This window comes from Cherax quadricarinatus, chromosome 77 (genome assembly GCF_038502225.1).
Source record: "Cherax quadricarinatus isolate ZL_2023a chromosome 77, ASM3850222v1, whole genome shotgun sequence".
Taxonomy (NCBI): domain Eukaryota; kingdom Metazoa; phylum Arthropoda; class Malacostraca; order Decapoda; family Parastacidae; genus Cherax; species Cherax quadricarinatus.
In genome coordinates this window covers 18,013,587-18,021,086 of record NC_091368.1, presented here as the reverse complement: position 1 = coordinate 18,021,086, position 7,500 = coordinate 18,013,587, and positions in this window count along the sequence as shown.

Genomic DNA, 7,500 nt, shown 5'->3' with positions numbered 1-7,500 from the left:
AGGAACATGTATACAATTCATTCAACATCTTCAGGAAATATCTCGGTTATACCTCCTCTCATACACGCTATACCTCCTCACACACGCTATAACTCCTCACTCACACGCTATACCTCCTCACACACACGTTATCCCTCCTCATTCACACGCTGTACCTACTCACAGCACCTTATACCTCCACTCACTCATACGTGCACACAGTTATACCTCCTCACACACACACACACACACACACACACACACACTTAGTAGGAACAATCCAGTCTGAGGGCCATAAGGTGGTAATTGCAGTAATGTACAACCCGCCACAGAACTGCAGGAGGCCAAGAGAAAAATACGATGAGAGCAACAGAGCAATGGTCGACACACTAGCCGAGGTGGTCAGAAGAGTACACATGGGGGAGCAAAGTTACTAGTTATGGGTGATTTCAATCACAAGGAGATTGGCTGGGAAAACCTGGAGCCCCATGGGGGTCCCGAAACATGGAGAGCCAAGATGATGGATGTGGTACTGGAAAACCTCATGCATCAACATGTTAGACATACTACCAGAGAGAGAGGTGAGGATGATCCAGCAATACTGGACCTTGTATTCACCTTGAGTAGTTCGGACATAGAGGATATTATGTATGAAAGGCACCTAGGAGCTAGTGATCATGTGGTTCTGTGCTTTGACTACATAGTTGAGCTTCAAGTGGAGAGAGTAGCAAGAATAGGATGGGAAAAAAAACTACAAAAAGGGGGACTACTCAGGCATGAGGAACTTCCTGCAAGACATTCAGAGTGAGAGAGAACTGACAGGAAAACCAGTTCAAGAATTGATGAACTATGTGGCAACAAAATGCAAGGAGGCAGAGGAGAGGTTTGTTCCCAAGGGAAACAGAAATAATGGGAAGAACAGAACGAGTCCTTGATTCACCCAAAGGTGTAGGGAGGCAAAAACTAGGTGTACTAGAGAATGGAAAAGGTACAGATGACAAAGAACTCTGGAAAATAAAGAGATTAGCCGAAGAGCCAGATAAGAAGGGAGGCTCAACGACAATATGAAAATGACATAACATCGAAAGTCAAGTCTGACCCGAAGCTGTTGTATAGCCACATCAGGAGGAAAACAAGAGTCAAGGACCAGGTAATCAGACTGAGGAAGGGCGATGGGGAGTTCACAAGAAACGACCGAGAGGTATGTGAGGAGCTCAACACGAGATTTAAAGAAGTATTCACAGTGGAAACTGGCAGGGTTCCAGGAAATCAGAACAGGGGGGTACACCAACAAGTGCTGGATGAGATACACATAACCAAGGTGGAGGTGAAGCTGCTATGTGAACTTGACACCTTAAAGGCGGTGGGACCAGACATCTCTCCGTGGGTCCTTAGAGAGGGAACAGAGATGCTGTGTGTGCCATTAACAAAGATCTTCAACACATCCATTGAAACTGGGCAACTCCGAGGTATGGAAGATGGCAAATGTAGTCCCAATTTTTAAAAAAGGAGACAGACATGTGGCAATAAACTACAGACCTGTGTCACTAACATGTATAGTATGTAAAGTCAAGGAGAAGATCATCAGGAGGAGAGTGGTGGAGCACCTGGAAAGAAACAAGTGTATAATCGACAACCAGCACGTTTTCAGGGAAGGAAAATCCTGTGTCACAAACCTACTGGAGCTTTATGACAAGGTGATCGGCTGCATTTTCTTGGGCTGCAAGAAGGCCTTCGACACAGTTCCTCACAAGAACCCTTTATCGTGTTTGGCCGGAAAAATTCGGTATTAATTACGTGTTTTGGGGGCGTGTCATACTCCGTGCCCCGCGCGGCCAGCTTCCCAATCACAAGCCTTCCCTGAGTCTCTTCAGCTAAGTACAGTTCGCTTCTGCTGCCTTCCCATTGGTTGAGAGATCAAAATGTAAACACTGGTGGCTTGGCTCCGCCCACACACGCATTTTTCCCTCCACCCTTACTAATCTACTCTTGGATTATACATTCTACAATGTCGGTAAGTACTGATTGTTGTGTTTAGTGCTTACATGAATAGTTTAGGCATATTTTGATATATACCTAAAGTCCGTGTGAAGCATAATATGAGTGTAGCATGCAGTTGAAAAAAGTGCAAACATTTTATACCGAATTATTTCGGTCTTGCACGAGTTTCCGGGAATGTCCAATTTTAGTCAAATAAATATTTATAAAAAAATTTCAATTGCATATATGAACTCTGTAGTGGTCTGGATCTATACAGGAGGTTTCTATTGTCCTTCCAGATCAATGAGAAGTTGTTTTATGGGGAGCAGTCCACCAGCAGGTCGAGGTATGTCTGCGTTTCTGAAGAGAGTGACTCAGAAGCAGAGGTAGATGAACCAGAATTGCTGGATAGTGGTGATGAATACTTGCCACCGGATGCACAGGTGTCAAGTGATGATGAGGAGGAAGAAAGGCCAGCCAAAAAACAGAAATTAGTGAAGAAAAAGTAAGGTATTACGATTGCAACTATTGCAGCCACTCGAAGAAATTGGTCACATCCTCATTCCAGTGTTCTGTATGCAAAGTAAATCTGGATAAAGAGTGATAGAAATTGCTTCAGCGACTACCATACCATCAATTAGCAATATAGAATAATTGGTCATCCAAATGAATCTCAGGAATATAGGGATTGAAAGTTGCATCCCTTTGCAATTTGTCATTGTTGAGATTTGCTTCCTTTTTATATTTTTGTAACAATTAAAAAATGTTTTGATTCAAGTTCCATTTATGTTTTTTATATTGTCTGTTTGTATATTAAATTTAAAAAATTGTTTTGGTGTGTTTTATTAACAATTGCAAGTTTTGCAACATAAAATTTTTTAATCCCTTTGTCGGGCGCAGCCGGATATTTTCGGTCTCCGGAGATTAGCAATTGCTCGAAAACTAACCATCAGAAATCAATTTATATGGGATCATTGAACTTGTATTGAGTTACTCTATCCACCATAGGGAGTTCAGTTCGAATTTCAAATTTTCGGACCCCTTGCCTGATGAAGGGCTATATAGACTCAGAAGCGTCCTTGTTTGCAGGTGATGTGAAGTTAATGAGAAGAATCAAATCGATCGAGGATCAGGCAGGACTACAAAGAGACCTGGACAGGCTACAAGTCTGGTCCAGCAACTGGCTCCTTGAATTTAACCCTGCCAAATGCGAAGTCATGAAGATTGGGGAAGGGCAAAGAAGACCGCAGACATAGTATAGTCTAGATGGCCAAAGACTGCAAACCTCACTCAAGGAAAAAGATCTGGGGGTTAGTACAACACCGAGCATATCTCCTGAGGCGCACATCAATCAGATAACTGCTGCAGCATACGGGCGTCTGGCAAACCTAAGGATAGCGTTCCGATATCTCAGTAAGGAATCGTTCAAGACTCTGTACACCATTTACGTCAGGCCCATACTGGAGTATGCAGCACCTGTTTGGAATCCACACCTAGTCAAGCACGTCAAGAAATTAGAGAAAGTGCAAAGGTTTGTAACAACACTAGTCCCAGAGCTACGGGGATTGTCCTACGACGAAAGTTGAGGGAAATCGGCCTGACGACACTGGAGGACAGGAGGGTGAGGGGAGACATAATAACAACATACAAAATACTGCACAGAATAGACAAGGTGGACAAAGACAGGATGTTCCAAAGATGTGACACAGAAAGAAGAGGTCACAATTGGAAGTTGAAGACTCAGATGAATCAAAAGGATGTTATGAAGTATTTCTTCAATCAGAGTTGTCAGGCCGTGGAATAGCCTAGAAAGTGACGTAGTGGAGGCGGGAACCATACATAGTTTTAAGACGAGGTTTAATAAAGCTCATGGAGCAGTGAGAGAGAGGACCTAGTAGCAACCAGTGAAGAGGCGGGGCCAGGAGCTATGACTCGACCCCTGCAACAACAAATAGGTGAGTACAAATAGGAGAGTACACACATGTTATACCTCCTCACACACGCACACACACACACGCACACACACACACGCACACACACACGCACACACACACACGCACACACACGCACACGCGCACACACACACACGCGCACACACGCACACACGCACACGTGCGCGCGCGAGCACACACACACACACACACCCACACACACACACCCACACACACCCACACCCACCCACACCCACACACACACACCCATACACACATCCATACACACCCACACACACACACACACACACACACACACACACACACACACACACACACACACACACTCATGGAGGAGTCACGCGGTTTGAGCTTGTGTTTTGGTGATAATTTCTGACTGTGCCATAAGGAATAGAGTGTGGGATATAGGCGTGTGCACGCATAAGAGTGAATATAATCACTTAAGCCCCGAAAAAAGGAAATATAAGTGATCACAGAAAAGAAAACAAAGGAAATAGTGACTAAGTGTTTAGTGGGAGCCGTTGGAAGGAAGATGAATGGTTGTGTCAGGTCTTAATAGTGTTGCCATAATAACGCAGTGGGGTATTTGAAGAATAAGTGCGACTCAAAACCAGGGAGATAAGAGATATGTATAGATGTGTCAGCAAATACAGTGAGTGAAAAAATTAGAAGAGCTAGAGACTATAGTGCATACAGGAAGTTAGTGGAAAAATTACCGAGAAGCATCAAACATCTTCAACTTCTGGGACAGGACAGACCCTCAACGTTACTCCACTGCCAGCCGCAAGTAATATTCACCTAGTTTGAGTTGTATGGGGTCAATAGTACCTGTCTCTAGCTGGAATTGGGGGTCAATCTCCTCGAGCTATCAGAATCAGAATAAGCAGCATTTACTGGCATTTAATAGAATTTAGAGGCAGCAGCATATTGGAGAAGCCTAGTGTATTTATTTTTGAACGTAATTTTAAACGCATAAGACAGTACAGTGGGAACCAAGAAATCGGGTACATATGCAATACATATGTAGTACATACGTGGGAAATAAGGACTGTTTACATAAACTTATGCACACACACTAGGTGAGAACAGGCTCTGCTGTTAGGCACTCGAATAGCTGTAGCACACGCACACACACACACATACATACATATAGAGGATTTCACACCTTCCTGTGAAGTGACCCTCCAACCCTTGCTTTCCCCCCATCTCTCTCCCTCTCCTCTTCTCTCTCTCTCTCTCTCTCCTCTCTCTCTCTCTCTCTCTCTCTCTCTCTCTCTCTCTCTCTCTCTCTCTCTCTCTCTCTCTCTCTCTCTCTTCTCTTCCTCTCTTCCTCTCTTCCTCTCTTCCTCTCTCTCTTCCTCTCACTCTTCCTCTCACTCTTCCTCTCACTCTTCCTCTCACTCTTCCTCTCACTCTTCCTCTCACTCTTCCTCTCACTCTTCCTCTCACTCTTCCTCTCACTCTTCCTCTCACTCTTCCTCTCACTCTTTCTCTCACTCTTTCTCTCACTCTTTCTCTCACTCTTTCTCTCACTCTTTCTCTCACTCTTTCTCTCACTCTTTCTCTCACTCTTTCTCTCTCTCTTCCTCTCTTACTCTCTCTCTTCCTCTCTTCCTCTCTTCCTCTCTTACTCTCTCTCTTCCTCTCTCTCTCTCTCTACCTCTCTTACCTTTTCCCTCTCTCTCACTTTCTCCCCCCCTTTTCCCTTCTTTTCCCCTCCTTCTACCCTCCCCTTCTCTCTCTTTCTCCCTCTCTCTCACTCTCTCCCCCTTTTTCTTTTTCTCTTTCTCTCTCTCTTTAACTAAAAAAAAAAATAATGGTTGGGACTTGCAGGAATCAGGGATCAGATGACAATGGTACTGGTAGGGAGGAATGGATGGAGGAGCAGTGGCAGGGGATAGAGTAAGAATGAGAGAGAAAATTAGGAGAGCTTTCTGAAAAAATGGAGAAAGAGCTCTCTGTGAAATGGGAAAAGAGGTTGGAGAAGGAGACAAAGAATTGGGAAGCACAAGTCGAAACTGCAGTAGCCAGGATAAAGGTCCTAGAATTTGAGGTAAACGGGCTGAAGCAAGTCTCAGGGGTAGTGACCAGAGAAGACACACCATTCGAAGCTGAGAGGCTGAACAGGAAGGAAGGAGATATGAATTATGCTAAGGTCATATCAGCCTGCAAAGAAGGGTCAGGGAGTGGAAGGGAAGAGCAGATGGGTGCAGATGGAGAGGGAGATAGGTCGAATGCTGAGGGACAACCATGCTACCAAGAGCCACTGGAAAAATCAAGGGAGAAAATGACCACATACAGACAGGAACCAGAGTCACAGAGGGAGAGGCAATGGGAGGAGGAAAGGGCAAAATCAGTGTTTATCCATGGGCTTCGGGAGAGAGAGGAAAGGACACACACTGAAAGACGGCAGGAAGAAAGAAAGGAGATTGAGAAAATCATCACAGAAATAGGGGGAGAAGACATGGACGAGATTGTAAATTTTCAGAGAATAGAGGGGTACTTGAAGGGGAGAAACCGACCAATCATGCTGATTCTCAGAACAGACAGTGCGGAACAGGATCCTCCAAGAGAAACCACGGTTGAAAAGCTCGGAAGAGTACAAGAAGGTGTTCCTAGACAGAGACAGAACACAAACAGAGAGACAGCGGCTGAGGGAGAGGACAAAAAAGCGAAAGGAGCTAGGAAAGGAGACAAGGATGGAACCAGCAGAGGTCAGTCAGAGCAGAACAGAGCAGCAAGAACAAGCACACACACAACTATCCTCAGAACCCCACAACCTATCACACCATCCCAACACACAATACAATCCATACCCACAGCTTCCACCCAACCCCCAACCATAGAATCCCACAGTATGCTACCAGGTCTCCCACCCCCACAGGCCCCCCAAACAACAGTGTTGGAAAGGAAACTGAAGGTATGGTACACAAACGCTGATGGAATAACAAACAAGTGGGAGGAGTGGCATGAAAGAGTCAAAGAGGCGTCACCAGACATCATAGCGATCACAGAAACCAAGCTTACAGGTATGATAACAGATGCCATCTTTCCAACGGGATACCAGATCCTGAGGAAAGACAGAAGGAACAAGGGGGGGGGGTGGAGGAGTGGCATTGCTGATCAAACACCAATGGAATTTTGATGAGCTGGAGAGAGGAGACAGCGGAGAAGAAAGTGATTGCATAGCGGGAACACTTCATTCTGGAGGTCCCAAGGTGATAATTGCAGTGATGTATAACCCACCACAGAACAGCAGGAGGCCAAGGCAAGAGTATGACGAGAGCAATAGAGCGATGGTTGACACACTGGCTGCAGTGGCCAGAAGAGCTCATGCATGCAGGGCAAAGCTCCTGATCATGGGCGACTTTAACCACAAGGAGATCGAATGGGAGAACTTGGAGCCACATGGGGGACAAGATATATGGAGGACTAAGATGATGGAGGTGGTACTGGAAAACTTCATGTACCAACACGTAAGGGACACTACAAGAGAGAGAGGAGAGGATGAACCAGCAAGACTGGACTTAGTATTCACCTTGAGTAGTGCAGATATTGAGGACATCACATATGAAAGACCCCTTGGGGC